The 24,370-nt window shown below is 39.8% G+C and overlaps 1 long non-coding RNA gene across 1 annotated transcript; it reads left to right on the plus strand.

Annotated features, from left to right (window-relative positions):
- Nucleotides 1-221: 221 nt before the first annotated feature.
- On the plus strand, nucleotides 222-24,246 carry LOC106631599 (uncharacterized). Its single transcript, XR_001335393.3, has 4 exons — nucleotides 222-442; nucleotides 15,627-15,702; nucleotides 16,752-16,899; nucleotides 22,729-24,246. It is a non-coding gene; the product is annotated as an uncharacterized LOC106631599 (long non-coding RNA).
- Nucleotides 24,247-24,370: the final 124 nt, after the last annotated feature.

Below are 24,370 nucleotides of genomic sequence, written 5' to 3' on the forward strand. Positions count from 1 at the left end.
CAGACGCCTCCGCCCGCTCGCAGCTCGGAGGCTCGCACTGAGACAGCCCCGCCGGCAGCCGGAGCGCAGGAGGGGCCGCGGGGGAGGCCCGGGCGCCGGCGACACCTAGCGGCTGCGGCGGCCCGGCGCCGGCTGAGCCGGGGGTGCGCGGGGAGCGGGGCGGCCCGGCGGAGGGAGGGCGGAGGGCGGGGCCCGCGCCGCGGGGAATGCCCCGGGCAACTAGGGGGGCGCTCCCGCCGCAGCCCTTCCTTGGGCGGCCTTCCCCGCTGCGTAGGCGCCGAGCCGAGCGGGGCGCTGCGGCTCTGTCCTCAGCGGCCCTGCGCAGCCGCCTCCTCCCGCGGGAGGACGCGGATGTGCCCGGCAGAGGCGGCAGAGGCACCGGAGACCGGCTCCAGGCCGTGCCCGCGTCCGGCCGCCCGAGGAGTCTCCTCGAGTCGTTTCGGTGAGGGCAGTGTGGGAAGGGGCGCTTGCTCGCTGCTTCGTCTTCTCCGGTTCTTGGCGGTGTTTCTTCTTGGGCTTGTGGGGTGATTCAGCTCAGCTCTGAGGCGGCTGGCATCCTCCCCCTGCTCCCCCCGCCGCTGGCAAGTCAGTAACTGAAGTTAAGGGAAAACATGTGGCTTTGTAGATCGATTTCTCACTCATCCTTTCCACATTTATCCTTGAATTTCCTTTCCTTTCCTTTGTCTCCTACATTCACGGTCCCCGAACCATTCCTCTTGTCTTCCATGTGATCACTCTGATGCTTCCTTCCTGTGCAGAACCTTCCTCTCGGAGTCCTCCGGCTTGTTTTCCCTCACTTATCAGCCCTTTCCACCCCTACATTTCTTAAATTTTGTGTGTTACTGAACAAGACCTAAAAAGTAAAAACTAGTTTTGTGAGCCAGTAATTCTGTATTAGCTGTTATTTTCAGGTTTCCACCACACAAAGAACAAAATACAATAGGAAGGCCAAGTTACTTCAGTGACATGGCTTTGAACGTGAAGTACTGGGTCTTAAGTACACTTAAGGGCAGAATCTGGCAAATTGGGGTTGGGGATTTTTTTGCTTTTGGACATGTGCCTGTCCTTGCTGCCTGCCTGCTTACTCTGTCAGCTGAAGTTCTGTGTCACGACCACAGGGCCCGTTCACAAAACGCGTCTCCAGACGTAGTGCAGGCCAGGGTTACTGACTGAATAGGCCAGGCCACATCTCAGGCTCCGTAAGAGGAACTAACTCATAGGTCTTTTGAGTTTTTTCTTTGCCACATTCCTATATATGCTGAGGGAAGCCAGAGCTCCATCGTTCTGCCAGCCGGTCTGCACTATGCTCTGTCTAGGTTGAGACCGGTATGTATTTTAATCTGCAGCAGCAGCAAACATTTTGAGGAACTCCATGTGCAGTTTATTCTAGCCAGTCTTCCACAGTAGGGCCGAGTGGAAGCTGCCTTTGCAGGAGCAGTGCCAGCTGAAAATTTCCCTGCTTCCAGCTCCATTGCACCCTTCTAGCAGCACAAGGAAACCAGAATACAGATGAATATGTTTCCCAGTAAACAGGAGTCACTTGTTCTTGCCTAAAAAAGGAGAGCAAGTATAAAACCACTTCTTCCATGCACAGAAATTCACTTTGCTCATGCTGATGTAGACTTTTGGTGAGATCAGTTTAGGATAAAAAGAAGTAAATATGACTCAAACAAAATTGCTGTTTATAGAGACAAAACATAATTACTTTTTGAATGTTTTCAAGATGTAGAATAGTTACCTTTGCAAAACTTGTGGGATTTTTAATGACACAGGGAAAGCAGCCATTCAAGCTTTGAACTTCCTGGTAATGCAAAGATATCCCTTATGGATCTTCTTTAAAACTCAGGACCTACCAGTTCTTGCTAGACCTACCAGTTCTCCTGATCTTGGAATGCTAACAAGATGATGTGTTTTATCCTACTCAATTTGAAGGCTATTTTGGGTAAGTAATAGCATTATAAATTATTTTGTGCAAGTTTGTTATTATATACGTGATTAGTAAAACAAGCTCTTGAGATAGCGCAGCAGTGAGTGCATTTATTGCAGCACGTCCAAGTAAGTTATGTTCCATAAATTATGGGGAGAAGGTGGGTTGGAAGTTTATGAAGCCATTTTTGTTCTCAAATATTAAAAATATCAGTAAAATATGCTTGTTTTACATTATATGTATTCATGTCCGCCATTGATACTTCTGTTATGGCAGGAAGTGTAATTATGACAAACAAAAGAAGAAGCTAAAACCCGAGCAGTTAGGATGAGTCACCAAAGAAATAAGGGGCCAACACTGATTACAGTGCAATGAGAGTATTTTAAGGTTTTCTACTTGTAATGGGGAGCATAATACGTTGTTAAGAGGGAAGTCTGTGAGAGTGTAACGTGATACCCATTCGGCCTTTGTATCTACCACCACTTGGTGCCCTCAGAGAAAGATTTTCACATCTGGGCAAAAGACAGTACAGAAGCGAGAGAGTGACAGACCTAAGTTTGAAACATAGGCACTGATTTTGATTAATTTATCCCATGAGTCTGGTTTTATAACTATAGCTATTGATTTGGTTTATTAGTGGAATATGTAGCAATCAATCATATTTCCATCTAGCTAACTATGATTATTAATATTTTAAACTAGTTTCAAGATGGATTGGCTGGTGAGTGCAATAGATCTGCTCTCTAAGCCAGCAAGAACAAAGTACACCCAGGTTACATGGAATGAATTATTGCCACTGGACAATCTGATGAAATCTATGTCAGCCATTAGAATATAAATCCAGCAGTAGGTATACAGTGTTGTCAGGAGACCAAGATTTCCTGCTTTGAATATAAATACACTGGCTTTGCGTCTGCATTTATTGAACAGAAGGACATAGTTATTTTGTGACAGTAAAAGTATAGGAGTTAAATCAGTCATGTTCACATAAGGGTAGATGGAAGCATTACAGAAATATATATTTTTAACACAGTGTATGTAGAAAGCAGTTACTTTACTCCCAAGAGCCAAGTTCAGGATTCTGTGTCACAGCAGCAGAAGTCAGTGATCTCACAACCAGCCAGCAGTGTGGGAAAGCATTGTGCTCAACTACAAGGGATGTGTTCATTTGCAAGGGAAAGACTGAAAGTCTTGGCAGGTAATTAAAAGGGGAAATGATTTTCAAATACAGTATTTTGTTTTTAAATGCAATTGTTTTTTTTCTATTGGATGCCAAAAATTTCTGAAGAATGCAGTATCCTCTAACTAATTGTATCTGTGCTCTGAGAGCTATTGTTCTGCTCACAGCACGAGCTATTTATATATTACTCTGTGTAGCACTCCTTTCTGTAATGATTTTCTCCCACCTACACAAAACTCCAGTCCATTTAAAATAAATTGATACAGCTTCTTGCTTTCTTATACCAAGCTGGTATTCATATGAAGTATTTTCCAGGTTACTTGGATTTAGCACAAAGTAATACATACAGGCCGCTAGACTAAAAAAAAAAAGAGATTCTCTAACGTCACTGGAAGACCAAACCCCTTCCTCTGTGAATGAATGGGAGCAGGAAGTAGTGACAAGAAGGTCACCCTTGCAAGAAACAAAGAGCTACGTACTGCTAACAAGAACTGCAGCTATCTCTACCATGATTTAAGTAACTGATAACTAGTCATTGGCTAAGTTGCATTGTATATTTCAGATAGAAACAGGGAAAGCTACTGTTTTTTCTTGTAAACCTTGCTTGTTTGGCAAGCAGGAAAGAGTTCCCAAAGTGCAAATAGTGGGGTGTTTATTATCTACACTTGAGATTTGCATTTGTGTAGCTATCCTGGTGATTGGTTACTGATAAATTGCTGGAGAAATTACCATTACTGGAAGGTCTGTGTCATCCTGTGCTTATCCCTTATCTCTTAATTTTGTCATTTTATAGCATATAAATATTTATTGTATATCAGATGACATAAACATATGACATACCATTGTCACTGTTTTATTATTATTATTCCTTTATGTTGCTTAACTTTTCGGTTCCCATATGTAACTTCACAACATCCAATCAAAATGCTATTTAAATATTATTTCTCATTTCCTTACACATTGTATCACTAAATTTTGGTTATGTATCATTCATGTAGATAATAATGTCTTTACAATATCTGATTTGATGGTTTTATTTATATCTGGCATTTCTGGGATTTGGACATTGAAAGCGTCTACCAGTTGTGCGTATTTTTGGGATATGAAGCATGGTTTTAGTGGAAAATCTAGTTTCATTGTTTTATTTTTCTTGATTTTTTTCTCTAGTTGGAGATTACTCCAACTAATATAAATTAAGTCTTTCCATTGACTTCAGCAAGAGTCAGGTTAATCCTTTTAGATGGAATTTAATAGCACAGAGAGGGACTGTGCTATTTCTGTATATTTCTGTCCAGGTTTGCAAACAAATGGCTACACACTCCTTTATTTCTCTGCTACTGCTCTGAAAGGCAGGACATCCTGCTTTTCAAAACCAAAGATATGAGACCTACCTCAACCCAGTACAATTATCATACTCAGATAGGAAACGGTGAGGTATTTTCTGTAGATTGTCTATAAATGAAGTTTCTGCAGTAGAAGATAGGTCACTATGAAACTCTAGCCTAGTGAAAGAAAGATTTTTTTGATATTTTGTTTACATTTCGTTTTGGTGACTAAAACCATTGAAGAGAATTTGAGTGAAACAATGAAAATCTGCAGGTAATGGAGGCTGGTTAGTTGTGTGTGCACACCTCTGCTGCTTCTCCTGTTCAAGTACCATTCAGGAATACACTTCTCCTTTATGAAAAAAAATCTGAAATAGCAGGGAAGAAGCTCCTGTTCTTCTCTGTTTCTTTCATGTACATTCAGTGTCTCAGAATAGCAAGCATCTCCTTCTCTTATTCATTGTAAGTAAACTGCTTCATAGAAATTTGCAATCATTACTCACCAAATTGATTAGAAATGCTATCAGTGAGTCTCAGAACATTTGTACCATTGCCAGTTCAAAGTACTTGGTGGATTTGAAAATAAAGCACAAAATACACAGAGACTCCTGCAGTTACAATATTATAGATGTCAAACTTATGCTTTTTTCCTTATTGTAATGGTTGCTCTCTCCAGCGTTTTAGGACTTAAGTGAAATTTCTTCCAGTCATGACAGCTGGTTACTTTCCTGTAATCCTGTGACATAAAAAAGGAAGTTTGTTCTAGCAAAGGTGGTATCTGTTCCAGTGATCCTGTCTGACCTTAAAAGGCTGGACAGGAAGGTATGGAGAGACATGGGAATAAAAGAAGCAGGACTGGAGCTAAAAACTGACATAGAGAATATGAAGAGTATGAGAAAGGGCACATGAAAATCGCTTATGTAGTGGATGTTGGAGATAAAATGAAGTACAGGAAATCTGGGGACAGAATGAAGTGGGTTGAGGGAAACAGGCTACTGTAGGAAGGACTGAGTACTGCACACATTGTTCTGTGCACCGCCAGTCAAGGATATACAACGTACTGTCAATGTGGAGAGAATTCCTTACATATTCTGGAGATCCCTGTGCATGCTCACGTCAACTACATTTTCGAGTTTTTTGTGCACTGGCAGCTGGCTGTCAGGACTGCTTTCAAATGTATAATGGTAGCTTTTGAGATGTCAGTGGGAGATAGTCTTACGCAAAACAAGAACTAAGGTAGAAGGGGGACAGGAGGAGAGCTGGAATGGATGAAAGAGCATGCAAGAGAGAAGATATGGGAAAAGAATGCAGGAAATTAGGAGGTAAGTAGATGCAGGGCTTTACCTAGTCTAGGCCAAAGGCTTTTACTGTCTCATAATCTTACTAACACTAACTATGCAGGGTAGATAGGTAGAATTAAGACATTACTTTTTAATGCATTACTGCCCCAGCTAGTTGCCCTACCCTTCTCCTGAAAGTTGTTACACCCTGAGGGAGAGAAGACAGGAACCATACCTGTTTCCCTGTGTAGTGTGGCAATTAGCTTTAACCACCAGTGAGGACACAGAGGCAGGTGAGTCAGATCCCTATAGTTTCTTCTGCCACACCTCCTACAAGGTTGGTACCTGCTGGCACATGGGAGGGACAAAGCTATGTGATCTGTAATTTCTTTTAAAATGAGCTCAGCCAGATCAGTCAGGCTTCTCTTTAATTTCTGCTGTCCTAGGAATTCTCCTGCTTTAGGCAGCCGTGTGTATGTTAATATGTTGGTGCTAGATTTGGAAGATGGCAACCAAGTGAGAGAGAAAAAAATGTGGCATAAAACTAGAAGAGTATAGATGGTGGCTTCTATCTGCTTATGGAAAGAAAAGCTTCTTTTTGGATACCAGTGAGAAACTACATTTCTGCACATGGATTTAAGGTTGAATTTTGATCCTGGGCTGGCTTTCTTACGAAGAACAACAACAACAACAAAAAGATAACCGATTAAACTAATATGTAACATATGGAATACTTCTGACACTGAAAATATCAAAATGCATCTTCAGATGAGATTAATAATTCCTACAGATGTAAAGATAAAAAAAAGAAGAGGTCACTCATAAATTCCAGTTGGTTTAATTGTGGATTTCCTCACTGTTTTCTTTTTGTGTAGCTTCTTGTTAGTTACTTTGCCAAATCATTGATTGATCAACTAAACTGTTCTCTTAAGTAACCCAAGCATGACATTTTTTAAGGTCTGTTTTCAGAACAGTATAAAATAATGAAAGCTATAAACAAAAAAGAAGCAGGAATGCCACAAACCCCCACATATCTATTACTTGTCATCTGTAGAGTCTAGCTGTTACCACAGAAGCATGTTAAAATTAAATGCTGAGCTTTATTTAACATACTTAGATGTCCTCTCTTTCGTTGCCTTTACTGTTCTTATTTCAGAGCTCTTTTGTTCACTTCACAATGTGGCATATTCGTGTTCACGTAGATACTTACAAGTCACAATATATTACTGTACAATTCTACTTAGCTTTTCAAAACAAATATTCAATTGGAGATTTTGTAGCCACTACATAGGTGGCAGTTACAGTTAGTTAAGTATTTTGCAGGACAGATATTAATTTATATCTACTAGAAATTAAAAAGAAAAATAATAAAAAAGAGGAGGGAACTATGTACTTGAAATTCTATATTGGTGTGATTTCACACCGTTAGCATTCTCATGCAATACTTTGTTTTAAAAATTAATTTACCTTTTTTTAATTTCATCAAAACAGTTTATTTTGCCCACCAATAAGCTCTCCATAGAAACAGTCGTATCTTGGTAACATACCAAGAATAAAGTTTGGGGAATACATGCCTCTGTATATACTGCCCTTAAAGAGACATTTGTGGTTGCTAAAGGGAATATGAGAGTTGCCTTTCTGCAATTGCAGCAGGCACAGCATTGCAATACAACCTGCCTTGATGCTTCCTAGATTGACCTCCTTACACATGAGATACAGGTCACTTCTACCTGCATTATTCCATGGCCTTCATAGGAGCATATGAGCAAAGATGTCAGACTGTTGCCCATTACAGCTGGGGTTTTATTTTTGGTTTTGTTTTAATAGGATGCTAGCCAATGAACGACAAACACATTTTGCTTTTGGCCATTGTCAGCTGAATTCAAAACTGTTTTGGCTACTGCCCCTGATTTTTTCCCCCAGTGTTTCTACACAGAAAAATCTTGAAAAATCTTATTGCTGGTGTCACCTCATGCAGACCTGTACTTGCTCTGTTGGGTGCTACTTTTCCACCACATCAGAGTTTATCTGGATGACTCCAGCTGACCCTAGCTTTACCAGCTCTCTTACTGTTTTGCCTCCCTCCTTTTTGCTCCCCTGTGGTTGCTGTAGGGCACCTGTTTGTCCTCTGGCACCTGATGTTGCCCTCTGTTCCTCACCATGCTGAAGTGATCCAAGGGAACGACTGCGATGATGTTTGAGCTTCTCTGCAGCACCATGTCAATATTTACACTGTGCTGGTTATTAGCAAGTTAAGCATATGACTACACTGTAAAATTTCCCCAGTTTAATCCATGCTTCAGGGGAAAAGAAGCAGGAAGTAGAGTGGTGCAGGGGCTATGTGTACCTTATGTGTTTGGCCTAGGCCTCAGATTGGGTACAGGAGGGCCATGCCATTATTTTCTCCAGTTAGAAAGGGACGAAGCATGCTTTTCAGCTGATTTTTACGCTGCTTTTAAGTTGTTTATTGCCACATCCCAGCTGAGAGTGATGTCTGCCTCGGCTGGTATTCTTCTCCAATTCAAAATAGCTCAGGTGATTTAGCGCTACTGTAGAGTAGAGGGTGTCCTGGCCCCAGCCCTCTGCAGAGGCTTTTTAAGGTGTCAAGCAACAGAACATCCTATCCCGGGTTTTGATTAAGGGAAAGAGCGGTTATCAGCTTTGGTTTCAGGCCCAAACTAACTGAGGGAATGGAGACGGAGTCAAGATTTCTCTTGTCTGAGCATGCAGTTATTAAAAGAACATGTCTGGCAGCAAAAGGAGGCCTAGGAACCAGGAGAAACTAGGCAGATAAGCAGAAACTCTCTTTCCTTCTGTGTGAAGAGAATGAGGTGGAGAAAGAGCATCTGCTGAAACATGGTTTTAAAAATTCTGTATTTGTGTACTTAATCAAAATTTGCAGCACTAGTAGGTGAGCAAATATTATTCAGAATAAGAAATGGGGACACTGGGAGGGGTCTTTTTTGTTTGTTTGTTTGTTTGAGGGGTACTATGAACTGCCAGTGGTATTTTAGGAGGCTGAGTGAGGATGACCGAGGCAGCGACCAAGGTGTAAAAAAACACGGCAGAGCTTTAGAAGCCGTGGGGTCTTTTACACCCCCCTCACAACCTGTGTACGCCCACCCCACCTTAGAGACACTCTTCCCTCAGTTCTCTTTGGCTGTGGCATCTCCATGCTCAGGTCTCATGCAGTTGTCAGTCCTTGCTCTACAGCCTGCATCATCTTTCAGCAGCCATAGTTTGCTTTCTTTACATTTGACGCAGATGGTAATGGGGCAGGCCAGGGGCCTTTTCCGGGAGGTTAAAATAGATGTGGGAAAAGGAAGAAGACAGAGCACTGACAGGAGAGCAGGAAAGTCTGCAGTGATATTGAAAGGTGGTCTGCACAGAGGGAAGAGATTCAGCCTAAAGCAGCTGATCTCTCCTAGGCCTTAGCAGAATGGGTAGATGGCTGCCCTCAGTAACTGTCAAAGACTGTGTCTACATTAGCAATTTGTTTCAAAGCAATAGTGCAATTTGGAGGAGAATCCTGTCATTGTCTCCATTTACCATGTGGTGTTTCAGTTCTCAGAGTGGTTTTAGCATACAAACTAAATTCCTGAAGGAGGAAATGAAAACAGAAGCTCTGTTGCAAATCTGCTCCACATGCACCCTAATGCTAATGGGGACAGTAGGTTCCAAAATAGTGTGTGAGCTGCATCGCCACAAGGTCCTCTAGCACATACCTAACACTCCTTTTCCTCAGAAAGCTTTGAAACAAATGTGTAGCGGAGGTGTAGCTCCAGGGACCAAGCTAAATATAATCTAGAATAAACCTCCAAAACACATATTACGGAAAAATGAGGTGCCCTAGTATTAACTGTTTTGTTCTACTCCTAATGTGCTGAATTACTTTCTCATGACAATACTGCCTACTTTGCCTGTACCTTGAGCTGGCTGTGGGATATGGCAAATCTAACATAAACATGTACCTAGAATGTTTCTTGTATCTGATAGGTGGGATATGCACCATGTTTTATTATATGTGTTAGCTTTTAAGACAGCTCTTTAATCACTATTAACGTTGCTCATCTTAACTTGAATGGAAGAGATATAGCAAAATCTTCCGGCAATCACAGTAGTAGACATGCTCATACTGTAGCTGGGGATATAGAGAGAGCGGTGGAATTGTACCCCAGGATGGGTAAAGGCACATGGCCTGAAAACTGCACTCGGTAAGATGCCTACCCACCAAGAAAAAAACCAAAACCAAACCCAGACATAGCTGTATGAATAACTGTGACAATATCATTCTCTCCTAAACGGAAGTTACTGCATGCCTGCTATAAGGGTAGAAGAAACCAAACAATGTTTAAGCCAGAATGATGATTAGATGTAACAGTCAATACTTACCAGTATAATTACAAAAGTATATAGATTCTTAACTGTTGTATTGTCTTTTTTTTTTTCACTTTTCCTATGATTTCCATTTATTTATGAGTTTATTTGCATAGCTTACTGACAGCACTGATGTAAGCTTCTAAGCAAGTACTCTGTGCTCTGTGCTGCTATTGTCACTTACAGTTAAGATTTAGTTATAGCTGTTCGCCAGAGCCATAATGTGCCCCCATCCCTCACATATCCTACTGTGAATTGAAAATAATGTTCTAACAAAATGTTATGAAAGGGCCTGCAGGATTACAAAGACTTTTTTTGAATAGAAAATTCTCATGTTCTTTAGGAAGCTGTAATTTGTACGATTTAATCTTTTTTTTGTACCATGTCAGATAAACCTAGACATTCTGCTCTCAGATGATAGCACATTTGGAGATCTGAGAGAAACAAGGAGCTGCAGGAACATATTGCAGAAGCCTAAAGCACTTAGCAACAGAGAGAGTGTGGGATGCAGCGACAGAAGCCGGAATGTGGAAACAAGTGACATCAAGGCGGCTGTTTGGGAATGAAGAGCTTTAACTTTGTTTATAATTTCAGTAATTCTAAAGAACTTTGCTGTGTGGGAGGTCACTGCAGTCTATGACTCTGCATATATTCTTCTCTGTGTGACTGTTCTTCAAACTCCTATAATAATTATTACCCAAGAGTGCTGGATGTATTAATTCCCTTTTGTATTTCCTATTTCCCTCAAAACCCAGAGAAGTAAAATTAAGATACTTGCTTTGCTTCAATTTATCCTGTTAAAATAATACCCATGTGACATGTGCTTTGAAGAGATGGATATCAGGAAGTAGCTTGATTGCAGAGCTTGATTCTCCTCATACTAATATAACTCTCTTTCACATACAGTGAAGCAGCATTCTTATTTTCTAACAGGTCCAGTCTTTAAAATCATGTCTTCTGGAGTGATACAAGCATTCACCATGATGATTTTTAGTGCTTTGCATTAGAACATCCTGATAGTGTGCACTAATGATGGATGTCAAGTAACTACTAAGAGAAGATGGCTGAGGTGCTGACCAGGATAAATAGAGTTGAGACAAAGAAAAAATGTCTCCGACATCAGAGGGAGTTTTAGGAGGGGATTCAGCAATCGGTGTGTTTCTAAGCTCTGCAGGTCCCACTGAGGTAGAAATGATCTGAAGAACTTGAATTTTACTCACCAATTGCTGGAAACTATTTTACTGAATGCATATGCATCTGCAAATGCAAAAATCTCCTTTCCTCTGAACAGTTACTGTGCGCTTTAAATGGAGGGGCTGCACAGCTCTAGGGTTGAAACAAAGGCCGTAGGCTATGTAGGATGCTTAAGGAATTTGGAAACCTTGTCATAAATGTTACATTTTGTATTTAATGAGGGTTGAACTAGCTATTAGCTTGTATTTTCTTTTTTCTCTCTGTAAATCTCTCTTGTGGTTTGCATTATTCAGTAATCAAATTGTGTCCACTCTTCAGGTATTCTCTATTGAAAGTAATAGTCAAAGGAAATGATAGAAACATACTAAATTAGGTAATAATAGAGGTGCAACAGACATGCATAGAACAGGAAAAAAACGATGAATACTTTAATATATAATAATGATGCCCAAGCAACTATTAGTATTTAAATCTAACAAATTTATCTGCTTACTAGTACAGTGTAGAATAGCTTCAGGCTACTGTTGCTAATTCTTTAACTTCACATGTGACCTGTCATTGGGTAAGTGCCCAATTTTAAAGGAATTGGATTCAGCCTAACTAGCGATCAACTGTTTACTTTCAAAATGCTGCAGTAATTATTAAAATGCAGTAATCACACTAAATGGCAAAATTAAAAAGAAAAAATGAAGTAAAATAAAATCAAATTAAATAAAGGAAGGACATAAAATTAAGTCACCAGACCGAAGCTGGGTAACAAACATACTACTAACAAAATTAATAAAGTACAGAGACATCCATAGACTGTAAGAGAAGTGTAGTGTAGACAAGGCGTTATCAAATCATTCAGGCTACAACAGGGTGAACCTGAAAAGTCATCACATGACACTTAGAAACAGCAATTTCTTCAAGCCTTCCAAAACACACTGGGACCTCTTACAGCTCACTAATGAAGAGAAGATTATCTTGGCCTGAACCTCCCTAGCTCCCTTTGCTTAGGAATAACCCTGAAGAAATGCTCCACCACTTGTACCCTCAGGGCAAAACACTTTTTCTTGAGCAAGTTTCCCACAGGTTCCTGTCTGCAAACTTCTCAGAGACTAAGTGCCAGACTGTCTCTCTACATTTTAATGTGCCTCTTCCATATTAATAGCTACAGAGCCCCAGAGAGGAAGTATCACCTGTTGAAGAGGTTTAAAGACCTGAAATTCCAGCACCATTGCTAAAATATATGCCTTGACCTACTCCCACTTCATGTTTTTCCTTTCTTCTTACTTTCTCCTCTTGCTCTCAGCTACTGCCTTTCTCTTCTCGTAAGGAAGACCATTATCTCATTATCACAGATCTCTGCTGTACCCAGCATACATAATTGCCACCATCAACCCTGAATTCTCTGACTCAGAAAATCTAAGTCAGAGGCTTCAGGCAGTTCCACCCGCTCTGTGGAGATCTGCCCGACCCTCTCACCTTCCCATTCAGCACTCCCACTCTCTGCCTTGTACTCCAGCTGCTTCTCTGAAAAACACCTTAGACAATAGAAATCGTAGGAACAGTAACATTAACCCCCACCTTTGCCTCCACTAAAAATCTTCATATTTTTTTTTAAATGGTACAAAAGCTTTTCCAGACAATAAAAGAAACACTTCAGGGTGCTACTGACACCATATTCTTTGTGATAACAAATTAAGGCCCTTTTCCCTAGGAAATGAGCCTGTAACCCAGCTTTTAATGTGTGAAGGAAGCCAGCGTCACTATCACGCAGGGAGCTGGAGCAAGATCCTAGTCAGTGTTGCTGTTATCAAAGGGAAATTTGCCCGATTTTAGATCTGAGAAACTGAGGCCTAGGGTCTGCCACAGCTAATGTAATCTTGTTTCTTGCCTAAAAACTCAAACCACAACAAACATATCTATGAAAATTAAAGTATCTCTTTCAGGAAGAAGTCTGAAGAAGGTATTTTTTCTTTTTCATGTATTTCCCTCTTCTGTCCAGACTGTCTCTCACTGTTCTCCTGAGCAGCTTCTGGGGCTATCCTTGAGAGACCGACTTCCATCAGTGTTCAAGGCATGATTTCTTTTCTCTTATGGGAAGTCTCTCTTCCTGAGACCCTACTCTTAAACATCATAGGCATTTAGGGTGCTGCAGCCCATTTTCCTTTCCTTTCCTCTGCTATTCCCTGTGACTTCTCTCATCACTTTGTTCTGTCTTTGCCTCCTTGCCCAGTACTTTTCTGTGGATTCCTATATTCTTTCTGGGCTTTCTCCTCTTCTCCCCCCAGAAGAAAATCCTACTCATATGCTCTTTTCCATCCTGTACAGCTACGACAGAAGTTGTACTATCATCTACTGCACTTCCCTCTCCCTGTATGCCAGATGCCACATGTTACAGCCCTTGAGCTTTCCAAGGCAAATTGCAGTCTCTTACTGCATCCCACTAGCACCAGTCTCTCCCATCTTGTCATCTCCATATTTTTATGTTCCCAGATCGTTCACTTTGTGCACTTGTGGTGCTATGAATACTGGCCATTAAATGTGCACCCACACTATGCAAAGTAACACCCTATCAGAAATAGACAACATGATCCCAGATACACTAACTTCAGAGACAGACTGTTCTGGTACGTCCTTCTGCTGTAATTACATTGTTTTGGTATTTCCACACAGCACAGCACTATGCCAAGTGGCTAAGCCTGTTTCACATTGGCTCAGATGCTGCATCTAATGTCACATAAGACTGGCAACAGTCATCTGACCTCTCACTGAAATTGCGATTTGGAATTTTGGCCCTGGTCAACTCATTTCTTTTTCTTCACACTTCCCTGAAAACACAGCAGTTTTCACTGTCCCTGAAGTATCAGGGTCTTGTGAACTTGTGAAGATCATACAGGTGCTGAAAAGTCACAGAGGAGAAGCACATTCTTTGGAGTGCGCATGTGGCTGAGTGAGGGCTAGGTAGGTATTGCTGGGCTAGCTGAAAGAACAGGAGCAGTATTACAGTAGGATAGCCGTTATTCCCAAACATGCTTCTCAGTATGTGTTTTGAGGAAGTTATTATGGGTTCTCCGGAGGAACCATGTACATCTGCAGCATAGATAAGGGCAGGCTCTCCATTCTATCAGGCCTTGAAATGATTGTAGCAAAACAGTGTGAATAGCCATCACACTGAATCTTCTGGTCTGTAACTGATCTGCTGCCTACTAACTGAGCTTAACAGACAAGTGGTCTCTGGGTTAGGGAAGTATTTACATGCAGATGGCCTATGAAGAGTAGCATGGAAAAAATGGAGGCTCCTAGGAAAGTACATGATGCATTGAGTTTGCTATTTTAAGGAAATAAACCAAAGAGCTAAAGAAAAGGATGTTATAATTCCAGAGCTGGAGGACACTTTTTGTAGCAGACCTTAGTATGTGGTTCTTTTTTCTTAACTAAATCATGAAACAAACTACAAACCAGAGGCATAGGCCCTATTTGTTACAGATGTGATACCATGTGCAATGCCCTGGCATGTTTTTTTCGGTATTTATAATCACTGCAGTTTTGTCTTCTATGTTAGCTTGTTAGCTGGCACAGAGTAGACACTGCAAATCTTCTCATTAGCTTTTTAAGACAGAAGATATAGTTCTGTGACAAGTAAGACTTGTTTGACTTGTGGCATAACATTTGTAAGCAATTTCTCTCTCCTCTCTGCAAAGAAAAGTAGAGGTAGCAGTGGTGTCTTGGAAGGCTTTCTGTTCAAGTACAAATATTTTTAAAAGCAACTCTCCAGAAATGGCATAACTGATTTTCATATTGCTTCAAAAATATTTGTTTCCTAATTAGCAAAGTAGGCTCTAGCTATATTCACAAGGGAAGCAGTGCAATTGGAGCAGATCTGTGCATAATACACATTTGGGGTTTTTACTTTGAACTTGTTCTAGTCTGCTCCTAGAGACTGAATTTCCAGGACCAGTTAGAGAATTTCAGGTGCGCTCATGGAGTGCATGTTTCAGAGTAGTTCCAATTCAGAGAGAGTTCAACCCATGCACTCAAGGTCACTCCGTAACATGAAACAAGTGCAGGAGGTGGGGCCGCTTCAAAGATGCACTCTTGATCACAACCAAATTTTTAAAGTAGATGAACCATAATCTCAGATCTACCAATTAATTGGGTTTTTTTTTATTCATGTTTGATACATAGTGATTATGTTTCTGATGACTAAATTATATTTAAGTTACCTTTTTGCTAATTCAGATGGATGTATAATGCTTTATTTCAGTGAAGCTCTGTCTGCCTTCTCTAAGGAATCATTCTGTCAGTCTTATAATGGAATTCTACAGGTACAACATAAGAAATTTTTTTCCTTTCAGGGTAATTTATTAAGCATCTCTATTGCTAACAATACAGAAGAAGGAGTAACATCTGTCTTACTTTGATTCTACAAAGGTAAATACCATGCTTTTGTCTCTAAACGTAATAGATATGCCAGAGTATACAAAGTAGGTCCACTGAGTAAAAAAATAGACATTTTAATATAGCCATACCTAATACATGAAGAGCCATGTTTCCACTTGAACGCATTTTAGCAAAATTTTCAAAACTTGCTACCAAAGTTTCATCTATGTTTGAGTGGCCAAGGTCTACATACTTTTTATTATTGCATCAGTTAAACAAGGTAAAGTGCTGATAACAATTTCTATTTTTCCTGTAGTGCCATCACATAGAGAAAAGGCAATAGTTTGATCTTTCTAATTTGAAATTCTGAGGGAAAAAAGAGTAAAGATTACAATTCTATTTAGAGTATTTCTTGAATTAAAAGAAAAAATGTAAAGAGCAGGCTGATAGTATGTTGACCGGAAATACATGTAGTTTTGTGTGTGTGTATATATATATATATATGGTATATAATTGCCTTTTATGTTCTATAAAATGGCAATACAAATTGCTATGCTAAGGGAATAGATGATACTGTTGATATATTTGTAAGGGGCTAATTGCATGGCTTCAGAGTAATCTTTGGAAAATGAGAAGTAAAAGTCTCTTGTTCATTAGAAAATGGATACTGTAAGAGTTGTCAGCCTGGTGGTTTAAGACTTCAACAGAATGATAAAACTGCAAGAATTAAGACCTATCGCCTTTCTTCTCTAAAAACCTATAATAGGGATATTAAAAACAGACCTGGAAAATGGCATGTATAAGATCTCAAATTATAAGATGATTGAAGGATTCTCCACTCACATAACTTTCCAAAAATCATGTTACTGTTTCTTAAATGGAGATTCCCAACAGACTATATACTAGAGATTATTTGCCAGTTCTTTTTTATTTTTTTTCTTTGTTACACTTTGATGCTAGATGAAAGTGTATGTTAAGGCACACAAGCTAAACTTTATTGTATTGCAAATCACCAAGGTCTTTATTCCAAAAACAATAGTTTTTGTATTTTTTATAGGTTTGTGTCTTTTACTGCTCCTTTTTCTCTGCATTCCTTTTAGTTCATCTCAAAAGAGAGAGCTCTCAGCCTGAAGTTTCATATGAATCCAGCTCAGTCCTGGAATACTATACCATCGTAGTTCTCTCTGCATTATAGAGAAGTTCAACTGTACAGCTAATAAACTTCACTTAGTCTGCCTATTAAGAGAGGTATGTTTGCAATTTTGTGGAGGGTCTTTCAGTCTGAGCAATAAGGATTAAATTGTCTCATTCTGATTGATAAAACAGTGTTTCCAAGTTACTCTATAGACATTTAATATCATTTTATTATAACATTCTAAAGTATTTTAAAAATAGAATAAATGCTGTTAAATATAAGCCCTAGCCAAAATTTTAGCAAAAAGACAATCTGAATAAAATCAAACCAGAAAAAAATCCTAGGCATTAATAATAAGAATACATAGCAAACAAGGGTGGCTCAGAAAAGGAAGAAAGAGATATGAAACTATCAGCTATTTCAAACCTACTGCAGTCAAAACTAGAAATCACTTGCCATGCTGATTATGAGATGCAGGACCAAACATCAGGAAGAGAAATTTTTTTTAATTTAATAAAGGCACTCCACTCCCATTAAGTATTTGCATACTACTATTCCTTTTGAAACTAATATTGAATATAATGGTCTGCCCTTTAAAATGTTAAGGGGAAAAAGGCTATAGGAAGGCTTACTTCAACTATATTACCTGTAACAGTCTACTTCTGCTCTCCAGCTTAATTTCTGTAGGTTTACGTATCAGTGGCAATCAGTGGTTTACCACCAAAAGATGTTAGAATTGCTGCAGAGAACACCTGCACTTCTACTCATTCTTGTTCGCAGCTGGTTGCAACTCTGGGATTTTAATCTTCCTTCTAGCAACTATTTTCTTTAGTGTCATTATACTTTTTGATATTGTAGCTTTTCCTACAGCCCTACTAGGGATTTCATGATCCAGTATCTGCATATCTATAGATGTACTGATAAACATATAATCCGGTTTCTGGACAGTTTTTATTTCATAAAATACAATCAGGTAACAGCATCAATTGCTCTAAAAAGAAATTATTATAATTTTTACTTAAACTGTAATAAAGCCAGCATGGCCATGTTGCACTATTTTAGAAACCAGATGAGTAACCTTCCCACATATATGTAGAATGCAAAACAATTACTTGTTCTTAAACATTAATTTTCTAAAATTCTGAAGTACTGAGATAAAAGCTCACAATGACATATTTACATATATCATTACTAGAAATAATATATACCAAAAGCTCAGAATGGTATACATTATTAGAAAGAATAATCTAGAAAATGTAGTTACATAAAATAATAAAAAGGTATTGTGAAAGATATGAAATATCCAAATAATTTTGTGAAGACAAAGATATTTTTTCTATTTCCTTGAATAAGCAAGGCTTAATAGCCAGCAAATAACTACTTCCACATTGCATAATTTTCTACTGCTGACTTCCAAGCTGCTAAATCTCCCAGTCCAAGGTCAGGCTGTTGCTCAAAACAATTTCTGTCAGCTGCTTGAACAAAAGTCAATCAGCAATTTTGACCTTGGAGTGAAATATTCTTACAAGAGTGAGAAGCTAAGAATGGAAAATGGAAGTAATGATGCCAAGAAGTTTCAAAATTCATACTGTAATGCAATAAGAAATGGCCTGAACAGAAATGCATTGATCTAAAAATATTGGAGGTCATCACCAGGTTATTTTAGGTCTCTCTTTGTTTGCTCCCAATGATTAATTCCTAGAAGTCTATTTTGATCCTGTGAGTGCTCCCAGACCAAATGCACAACAGAGAAAGTGTTACGATAAGGATGCATTTAGCTGTTTTGGAGTTATACATACAAACAATAGTGTTATTTCCCCAAGATGATTTCTATCTACAGCATTTGTAGCAGCTCAGAATTATAACAGCAAATGTGCATCAGGAGAATATGAATAAAAATGCACTGTCATATTTGGCTTCAAGAGAGATTTGGGAAGGTTTTCAGAACTAATTTCTTTCTTGGAATAGGCTATACTTCCTCTCATTTAAGGTTTGTCTTGAGAATCTTTATTAAATGAAGAAAATGCATGATGGTTTTAAACAAAACATGTCACTACTTTTTTTCCAAAATAAAATCTTAACTACTAGATGCCTAGCAATCAGCTTAAGCTGAATGCAGCTAAAATAGAATTAATTTCTGTGTTCCATCTCTGCTTCTTTTCTCACATTCTGTAGAAAGTATAACCATCTTGCCAGTCTCTCTGCTCAATAAATTGGATGTTGTCTTTAGCTCAGGCCTCTCTCTAGGTTTTTACACATACAGCTAAATGTTCTGCGTTTTTAGTGTGTTTCTAAGCTGCAGCTTTCACGCACATCACCAAAAATCTTGTTCAGACTTTAACCTTCTCACGTTTGGAAGAGATGTACAGGGCTTTGGGCTTTTGCACAAGACTTCTTTGCTAGTACTGTAGCATACTAGGCATAGCTTCTTCATTAGAAGAACGCCTACAGCTTCTTGAGATTTAAGACAAGATCTTTGACTGAGACAAGAAGTTTACCTCCATGATCAGTCTAGTGAACCAAAATTAGTACTTCCTTAGAAGAAATATATGCAAGTCCTTGGAAGTCTTTCCAAAATAAGCTGTATCAATTGTTGTCTGCTCCAGTAGAATGTACTTGTAAATTGGCATAAACCATGTCTTAATCAAAGAAAGAAAATAACAGGAATTTTAGGCAAACTATCTCATTGAAGCAATAGTTCCATCTTTTGAAAAGTCACAAATGGACTTTGATGTGACCAACTGCTACCTCAAGTCCATAAAGCAGATCTCAGAATCTGTTGTGTTTCAACTTAAACCTCTTACAAACTCATATAATGCAGCTATATAAAAAACCTGCTGCATCTCCCTCCCCAAAGACTGGTTAACCCACTCAAGGTAGAACAATACAGCCTGAGTGGGTGAGTCAAATCTTCAAGATTGTTCACAAAAATATTGCACATTGCTATGCTTTCTTGAAGGGGCAGGTGCTGGGGTGTGTGTGTGTGGGTGTGTGGGGGTGTTTGCACGCGTTGTGTGTGCATTAACTGAACAAGATCACTTCTCCCATATAACACATTTTCTGCAGATCAACTGGAATTCGTCTATATGCCAAAGAATATTTCCCTAATGAAAAAAAAAGCCAAAAACCTAAGACCTTTTTGTGAGCATTCCCACTCACATAAAAAAAAAATATTACTTCTATATTTTAACCTTCAAAACTTACACTTCATCTTTAGAATTTGGCACTGAAACTTTTCATATGATACAACCAAAACACAGTGACAACTGTCACCCCAAACTCAAACGCGGCTCTGTAAGAACCTGGCAGTTTCACAGTTCTCAGTCACTGCAGTTCTTTCTTGTGTTGATCACTTCTTTCCCTTCCTCTTACTACACTGACACACTAGATCAGAAAGGAAGCCAAGAACTGTTTTCAAGTAAAAACTTGGTATTTTCCTTCTCTTAGCATTCATTTACATTAAAACTGTCCCAGACACGCTGTCGATGTATCTTAAAAGACCATCAATTGCTTGTCAAAAGATTCACAAGCTTCAGCTACTTTGTTAATGTATGTTCCAGAGTTCAGAGACCATTCCATGTTTGACAATTTTTGTATACTGCCCAGTGACCGGAACAGTGCTGGAATACTTTACAAATATGTGTCACCATCTCAGTAAAGGATTCAATATGCTGCTCTGTTTGAAAATCTATCTGTATTGTGTCCTAAATAAGTAATTTCCACCATCTTTTCACATTTCCCTACCCCTGCAGTCAGGTATGTACCTTCCTAATTCAGGACATGTTTCTTCATGGTACAGCAAAAACTACAAATGATATCAAAATGTGACAGTGTAACCCTCATCTCCTTACTAACTTTTCCATGGAAGGGCTGCAGGTAGCCCTTAGATAAGGTTAGGAATCCACAAATTCTGTTCGAATGTAAAGGTAGGTGTAAGTAAGGCATCTGAGTCTAAAGATGCTATCAATAAGCCACAAGCAGCTCTAACAAACAGCCCTAAAACACAAAGGACAGAAGGATGGGAAGAAACAGTATAATCCCTCACAACTAACCATAAAAGCCCTGTACTCCCATATCTGTCTCATCAGCTGTAGGGATAGACAGCTGCCACAGATTGTGATAGCAATAGAGGTCTGCTGCACCTCTCCGCTTCCTGTACAGTTAGTTATTTGAAAGGTATGTTGATTCCAGCAAGCGGTTGGCCTCTTGTAGGCTTAGTAAAAGTTCTTCCTTTTTCTCCTCCCATTGGACAAGTTGGTCACACAAAGTGTACTCCTGACGTTCAGTAACTTGGTTCACCTCTTCCAGCTCTCTCAAAGAATGGCTTTTTAAGGACCTTTATCAGGCAACTTAGAGCTATTCTTCTGTATCATATCTGATTCCCCCATGTGAACAGCAAACGGTGAAGACATTTTGTTTCCTTGACCTTGTTTTCCTTGCCTAACTCACAAACTTCATTTCTTCATAAGAATAAGCATATACCTGCCAGCACTTCTTTCTCTGAATTTACTTCTATTTCTTAAATCCAGCAATGCACTCCCACTCAAAGGGAGAGAACTGTGAATTCTTAAAGGCACTTAAAACCAGGCAGGCCTACCACAAGTAGAGTAAACGTAGATCCCAGTTTTGAATATGGTAGTCCATAAATATGTTAAACATTATTTTAAAGTCCCATGTCTTCATTAGCCTATCAGCCTGAAGACTACCTGATGGCCCAGAATCACAACTCAGACTTTTTTTCCTAAAAGTGTCAAAGAAGACATGACATAAATTTAGCTCTTTCATCTCTGTGGGCAGTCAAGTTACCCTGCAGAAGTCTGGTAATACAGCATCCATGACTGCCTCTTGTCTCTGAATATCAAACAGCAAAATCTACAGGCACCATAATTCAGGTGCACATTTGCTACAAATATCCTGGGAAGGGATCTGAACATGCATCTCAGAATTACTCATAGGAAACAAACTTTGACTGATGTACTAAATAGGGCTCGGCAGATGTTACCTCAGCCCCTGTACGCAACACCACTGGACACTCTTCCTGCCCAACACTGCTGTGATTATACAGTGTTTCCACCCTTTGTTTGGTCTTAGTAACCACTGCTGCTCACACAAGTGGAACTGACACACAAGAAGTAAGCAGGCAGCTTGATGAGTTAGCAGCAAAGTTTTTCCCCTTTCTGACTCAAGCATACTTTTGGCCCAATAGCCATGAAAGCAGATACTTCCTATATGGATTTTTACTACATCGACTCTTTACGAGTCTTCTATTTCTGAGGCAGCTTCCTCCTATCTGACCGGGTGATATTAAACCACAGGTTATTATGACCTCTTTGCTTGGGTCAATGGATTTACCTAAATTCCATTTCTTGAGATCCTGTCTGTGCCAACTCTCCGTAATCTCACCTACTTTCTCCCTAGTTTTATTGTACTTCACATTACAATCTGTCCTGGTTTCAGCTGGGATAGAGTTAATTTTCTTCTTAGCAGCTGTGACATGTTAACAGTGCTGTGCTTTTGATTTAGTATGGGAATAATGTTGATAACACTGATGTTTTAGCTGTTGCTAAGTAGCGCTTACTCCAAATGAAGGATCTTCTAGTTTTCCATGCTCTGCCAGTGAGCAGGTGCACAAGAAGCCAGGGGGGAGCATAGCCAGGACAGCTGACCCGATCTAGCCAAAGGGATATTCCATACCACAGAACACCATGCTCAGTATATAAACTGGGGGCAGTTGCCTGGGAGCTGCTGATCGCTGCTCAGGGATTGGCTGGGCAGCAGTCAGCAGGTGGTGAGCAGCTCTATTGTGCATCACTTGGGGTTTTTCCCTTGGGTTTTATTCCACTCTCCCTCTCCTCTTCATTACAATTATTAGTGTTATTGTTGTTGTTGTTATTATTATTACTTTATTTCAATTATTAAACTGTTCTTATCTCAATCCACAGGTTTTACCTTTTTTTAATTCTCCTCTCCATCCCACTGCAGGGGGAAGGAGAAGGAGTGAGCGAGCAGCTGCGTGGTACTTAGTTGCTGGCTGGGATTGAACCATAACACTATCTAAATGTTCAGCGACCAACGATGAATAAATCACTAGCCTTCCAATCAACAAATCACTTTTTTTTTAGGGTGTAGGAACATATGTATTTGAAAGAATTACTATAAACTTTCCAAGTCACACAGGTACTGACAGGTAAACTCCCATTTTTTTATGAAATTCTCCTATCATAGTTGCAACTTCAATAGCTGTCACTTTCTTGCTGTTTTGTATACACCAAGCTTTTCTCTGTAAATGTCAGATTATGCACACTGATACCTTTCTGAAGTTAAAAAGTTCTGTTCTTTTAACTATAAGCCTTTTTGCCTTTTGGACCCGTTACGTATTAGATGGAGACTGTCTGGAGTGTAAATTTGAGTCTTCTCCAGAACAATAAAGTAGAAATCAATATTTTAAGCATCCAAAATTGACATCACACACACAACATAATGCTTGCTGCAGTGTAGTTCCTTGCTGTTCTCCATGGCTTTCTGCCCTGTGTGCCGAGAGGGTCAGAACTGCCCTCCTTGCACTAAACCTCCACCTAGCAGGGAGTGCATACTTGGACCCTGTTGAGCTCTGACCCAGGCATTTTAGACTGAACTGTTTTCACGACCTGACTGGTTAACAGTGGCTAAAGCTTTATCTTTGCTGTCATAGTTTTGTAACCCTCCCCTTTGGGAAATGGCAATACACCCTTCCTCTTACTGTTTTCTTTGACTGTTTCTATGGCTGAAACACTAATTCAAACTGCAAACGTTACATTCAGTCCACCATCTGCTAGCCAAATATTAGAGATATACAAAGTTTTACTCAGTAGTCTCGTTTCCAGTCCCTCAAGTTCCCCTTGAAGCTTCTAAGCACATCTCCGCCTCCCGGGAATGTGAAGACCAGCCCTTTGGGATGCAGCACCATCTAGTGAGGCAAACTAGCTCAGATCTTCACGGGGCCTTTGAAAGGATGCCACCACCGGTAGTCACAGTGGTACGAGCTGCTTTTCACAAGAGACCAGTGTTTATTAGTCATCTGGAATCTATCACGGAGAGCAATTACTGCTACATTTAAATATTTTGCTGTGCTTTGCCACACTAGCCAAAGAGCTTCCCGTGATAGATTCCACATAGATTCTTGTATTTCAGTTGTCTTGTAAAATTCGTCCCTATACCCAGTTTCTAAATCCCAGCATCAGCACCTTTGTGCCATGTCTCTTCATTGCAGCCTTCGTTTTCTCCTGCCTCCAAACAGACATCTGAGGAACCCACTCCCTCTTGTGTTAAGCCATTTGCTGCCACCTAAATGCCTAGCCATTATCCCTGGAATTAACTCTGTGCATATGAATCGCCTGATTCCTGCTAACGCCTTCCCATACACAGTACCTGTTGGGCGATGGATGCACACAACTCCCAGCAGGTAACAATATAAAATCTGTGTGTAAAATGAGTCAGACAGGTTAGTCATAAATTAATTAAAATTTTTGCATATTCCTCATAGTGTCTAAACGATTCCCACATCATCTCTCTGGCCTGGCTAATGCAGTACTTTCTGATTCCCAC

Source organism: Falco cherrug, chromosome 5 (assembly GCF_023634085.1).
Source record: "Falco cherrug isolate bFalChe1 chromosome 5, bFalChe1.pri, whole genome shotgun sequence".
In the NCBI taxonomy this organism is placed as follows: domain Eukaryota; kingdom Metazoa; phylum Chordata; class Aves; order Falconiformes; family Falconidae; genus Falco; species Falco cherrug.